This window comes from Streptopelia decaocto (genome assembly GCF_964273445.1).
Source record: "Streptopelia decaocto genome assembly, chromosome: 4".
In the NCBI taxonomy this organism is placed as follows: Eukaryota; Metazoa; Chordata; class Aves; order Columbiformes; family Columbidae; genus Streptopelia; species Streptopelia decaocto.
This window is the reverse complement of record NC_138658.1, coordinates 13,671,894-13,675,997: the sequence shown is the minus strand read 5'-3', so window position 1 is coordinate 13,675,997 and position 4,104 is coordinate 13,671,894.

Below are 4,104 nucleotides of genomic sequence, written 5' to 3'. Positions count from 1 at the left end.
TGCTATTGCTGGTGAATAGAGGACTTGGAGGATTTTGGTTCTTTGCTGTTGTGTCCTGATTTAGTTATTCATGGGCCTCAAGGCTGGACTGCGGGGAACATCATGGGTTCATGGTTGGATATCACCCTCGATGGAGGTAAAGCTTCCAGCACCAGCTCCAGTAGCTGCTGTGGTGGGGACAGATGTCCAGTGCAGACCATATTTTTTCCAAGGTCACTCAGTAACCACCAGATGACCATTTCAGCTAGGCTCTGGACCATGTCTGTGAAGTCAGGCTCCCTTCACCTCCCACTCATCGTTTAAACTCCATCACAAGCAGTGCCATGCCAAATGCTGAATGCACATGCCTATGCAAGCAGTTACAGTTATGTTCCTCTAGTTGGCTTCCATTTAATCAACACAAAATAATACTAGATTAGGAATAATTTCAGAAGTTGCCTCTGCTAACAGACTGGGTCTTTTCTGAATTCTCCATGGGTTAAGGAAAAGCTCATTTCCAGGCTGAGCTTCACAAAGCCTTGGTGCATGTGCCCCAGCTTCTGTCTCACAGTGTCTTCTGGCTCCAGTCTTCTCCCTGTTTCAGTCATGGGGAGCATTTGCCTGAATTTCCACACGTGAGGTGCTGGGGCTGGGCTGAGGGCGGCCAGAGAGTCTGCAGTGCCAGGTGGGAAGGGCTGTCACTCCAGATGCTCCTTAGCACCGCTATTTGTTTTACTGACATCTCTGAGTAAAGTCTCCAGTACTCGATGTTAAAAAAAACCAAAACACTAAAAAAACAAACTCTGACTGTATCAAAAATAATATCATCGCTAGTTTTCTGGACAAAGATTATATTTCAGAAAATACTAGGATTAAAAAAAAAAAAAAAAAAAAAAAGAATTGAAAAGGAATTGCAGATGACTGAAGATGGGACCTATTTTTACCTGTGCTGATGGATTAATTCATATCAATAGCATGCTGATTTATTTAAACAGTGTTCCAGACTGCTTGTCTGTCTTGGAAGTCAGTTTCTGCCTGTTTGTTTTGTTTTAATGCCGCATACCAAAGAAGAGATGCATAGATCTTTCTCCCTGTCCATCTTAGTCCTGATTAAGCACACTAACCAACTCCTTTCAGGACATACAAATACAGAATCGTGATTGATGGTAATTCTCCATCATCAGGGTCACAAAAACAGTCTGCATTTCTTGTGCAAGAAAAAGTCCAGCTCTTCCTACTGTAATTTAATTCACAGTGGGTGGGAGAATAAGAGAGCACAAATGCAGCCATCAGTCAGCCAGCCCAAACCTTTCCAAAGCCATTACAAACAGGGCTGTGACAGTAGCTGCAGTGGTTGCCCTTGTTAGCATGGGGCTTCTTCCCCTACAGATTTCAGATGTGAGGCTTCTTCCCTTACAGATTTCAGATGCAATCCCCTAAACCAGTGTGAGTTTTGTTAACAAACCTTCTTCTCAGGACAGGTTTTTTATTTTTTAAATTATTTTTTTTCTGGAGTGGAAATTGCTAAATGTCTGTTCAAAGCCAGATTAAAACTAGGGTGAGATTAATAGCTGCAATTGTCATAGTCAAAATCTAGTGTCATAGTAAATTTATTATTTCAATTATTATAAGATTAATTAATTTCAATTATCATAAAGATTAAAAGGAGTCTAATACTTACCTGACACTGAACTCTTTATACCCAGTTCTTGTGTTTCTGGGAAAGTCTGCACAAGTTTTAAAAATAACACTAGAATTTAATGAAGAAAGCTTGAAATAATTTGCATTATTTTTATTTAGACTGTCTATCAAATTTAATGTTATCCCATGGATTTTAATGGCATTGTTAATTGTATTAAAATCCTTTCATGGGTCTTCTGTTGTTCTACAAAATGTCAGAACATCTGCTGCAGATATTTCAGCCTAATGCCATATTCCACAGGTTTTGTGATGGTTATTTTGCTTGTATAAAAGCCCTGAAATGTTCCATAAGTCACTGCTTACAAGAAACTGATGGGTACGAGGCAGCTATAAAATAATAGCTGGGTTTTGGCAGGTCTTAAATTTAACAAATACATACTTAAACTAGTCAGGGACTCAGGGAATACCGTATTTCTCTCTGTGCTTTCAAAGCACAACTTGGGTTAATCAGAAGTCCTTTTTAATCTTTCCAAGGCAGAATAATTAATAATTCAAGGACATACAAATTTTCAGTTGTTTGCACTCTCTTACTATTAGAACAGCTTTAGTTTTGTCAGCATTTCTTTTAGTTACTCTTTAAGCTGGAGGCTTGTAATTTGAATAATGCTCATTCTGAAACTTGGCAATATATGCATATTAGTCAGAGGACTTCAGATATTTGTCTCCTTCTTTGCCACATATCTACAGTTGTGTTCTCTTGGTTTCACTAAAGGAGATGGATATCTTAAGGGAAAACTGTACATATACCTCCATAGAAAGTAGAAACACAGAGTGATCTGCAAAAAGAGAACAGCAAGACGCATCATGAGAATCTAAAAAGCATCAGACTTATTTCTTGAGGCCAAAACAATCTGGAGGTTTGTTTGGTATTTTTTTCTTTTCTTCCACAAAGGAGGTATGAGAAAAACTTCTCTCAAATCAGTCACTCACAGCATCTTGTGATTTGGGGAAATACATATATCTTTTTCCTGCATTTTAGTTCAGTATTTTGGGTACCTTCAGGCAGTTCTGGCTCAGAGGCAGTGGGGCAGTCACAGAGGAGCTGGTCACAGCTCTGCCCTCCCAGGTGCAGCTGAAAACTGGGGAGAACACTGGCGCAGGTCCATGGACACTTGCTCTCCCCACCGCCTCCTTCTTGGACCTGTCAGGTGGTCACCTCTGCATAACAGGTGACGAAGCAGAAATAGGGAGGAAGAAGGCAATAGGCAATATAAACTCACCGATTAAGGAGCCAGAGTTCTATCTACAGTATATACGTACATAATATACACCCACGTGTGCATACACACATATATGCATATGTAAACGCACAGACATTGATTCGGTTTGGCAAGAAATGTGACCTGGCCAACCAAGCCACCTGAGAGGCAAACACTTATGCTTATCAGAATATATTTTGATTTTCTAAAGCATAATCAAATCACATTCTTACACAGCATCAAATTGTTCACCTCTGATACCTCTGTCATTTTAAAGCTTTATTCATCATGGAAGCTGGTTTTTTTACCATTGTCAACTCCTTTTTTTTTTCTTGAGTTTCTTGACAAAGGTTTGTGATTGACAGACAGGAATGGCACTTGTTATTGTGACCAACTGATGGCACTACTTGGTCCTTCTCCACTACGTTACACCTCCCACAATAAAAGATATTTCAAAACACACCAGAAAAGAAACACAAATTATTACTATAAAAGCTTTGTAGTTTTTCCTGCAAAACATACCTATCAGAGGTGTTAAATGTCATTTATCATTTAACTTTCATATCTCAGACATACAGTCAGATCAAAGCATCTTCCTGAACACATGGTGACAGCAGTTAGTCTTTAAATAATAAACCAGTGAAATTAGCTTTATGCTACTCTACCCTCAGATATTCAACTCTTTCTAACTTTGATGCAACTCATTTACAGGTCATATGTTTTTCTGCTGGTAAAAAATATTTTGGATCCTCATAGGTCATAATTGAGTGTGGCTACAGATTCCAATTGGTTTTAATATATCTCAGTTCTAGAATGCCTAATGTTGTCTCCTTTTGGTATCTATGAAGCTGCAATCTCTTTTTTTCTTGTTGAAATCATCTTTGTCATGTGTAAGAGAAATGAACCCTTCCAAACTGGCACCTTACAAAGGTGAGAAATTATTAGAGGCAATTCCCATGACAGACTATAAGTAGTTTGGGAGAAGGCCCAGGTGGAGGGCATTTTTGAAAGAGGAAAGATGAATTACTGGTAAGGCAGACTACAAAACACACAGGACAGCCGAAGAACTGGGAAAGGACAGCAACCTGGAGAAAGATACACATAAACAGACTATAAAGGAAAAAAGAAATGCTTACCTTAATAAAACTGCCACCAAAACTAATCCACAACTTGTTTGCAAAAACTGTAGATAATTAAAATTCCCTGTTCACTTTTCTAATGTGAA